Source organism: Sinocyclocheilus anshuiensis, unplaced genomic scaffold, assembly GCF_001515605.1.
Source record: "Sinocyclocheilus anshuiensis isolate Anshui unplaced genomic scaffold, SAMN03320099.WGS_v1.1 scaffold1386, whole genome shotgun sequence".
Taxonomy (NCBI): Eukaryota; Metazoa; Chordata; class Actinopteri; order Cypriniformes; family Cyprinidae; genus Sinocyclocheilus; species Sinocyclocheilus anshuiensis.
In genome coordinates this window covers 528,571-529,706 of record NW_015555701.1, presented here as the reverse complement: position 1 = coordinate 529,706, position 1,136 = coordinate 528,571, and positions in this window count along the sequence as shown.

Genomic DNA, 1,136 nt, shown 5'->3' with positions numbered 1-1,136 from the left:
CTCGATTTCTAAAAAATAAAATCGTGGCAAAACATTGAATTCTAATTAATGGATAATTAATGGCTAAAATCAGAAAAATCACCCAGCCCTAGCTAGCGTAAGTGTAAAAAGGTAAGTACACAGGGCTTTATTGACTGTAGTCTGGAGAGATGCTGTGATCGGTGTGTGTGCAGAGGTGGTGAAGCGCTACGACTGAACCTACACCACGGATTACAGGGGCACTTTACTAAGCACCTGCAGATCCAGGTTTAATCTGCCAAGTGTTTTCTTCGAAAAGAGACCAAACTTAAGTCTGCGCTCCGAAACAATCTAGATTTACACCAGTTTAAGTTAGAAAAGTCATTTTCAGGTCTATTCACAAACAGTGATTACCAGGGTAAAAAAGTAATGATTTAGTATGTAAAATACAAAATATTAAATAATTATAAAACTAAATTATGGTACATCCATTTCATTGAAATGAAAACAATGAAGTTGTGTTGGAGCAGCAGGCGCAGGTTAGCAGTGAAGCGTCTGTGATTTGCAGAGGAATTATTCTGACTGTGTTCCTTGACTTTGCAGCAGATTCCTCAGCCGTTTACTCAGACCGAGTGCGAGAGGCTGGCGCTTCCAGAGCGAGGATCATCGAAGACTCGAACCCGGAGCCGCCGTCTCACAGACACTAACCTGAAGAATCTGCGTGTCACTGGGGGAGATTTCATTAAACTCTTTACATGATTCAGCTGGATTCAGAAATATGTCTAGAGGTGATGAGAATGAACAAAGTAACAGCGTATAGTTCCGTTCTTCTCGATGGCTAACACACTGTAACTGAATCATTCAGTTCTCTAAACAAACTCCAACACATTCTGATCTACTGTACGCTAAGAGACAGTGTACCGTAGTGTTGCATCTCATATTCAGTTCACTGGTGTTGAGTTTTCCTGCTGGATTTCAGGTCTCTTCACAGTAGTGTGATAAATGAATTTTTCCTCACGCTTGTTTTTGTATTTTACAGTATCTGCGCTCCTGTATTTATGCTGTTTACTGTAAGAGACTCTGAGTTGTAAAATAACTGCTGATTCCCAATAAGAGGTTTTGTGTGTGTGTGTGTGTGTGAGAGAGAGAGAGAGAGTGAGTGTGTGTGTGTGTGTGTG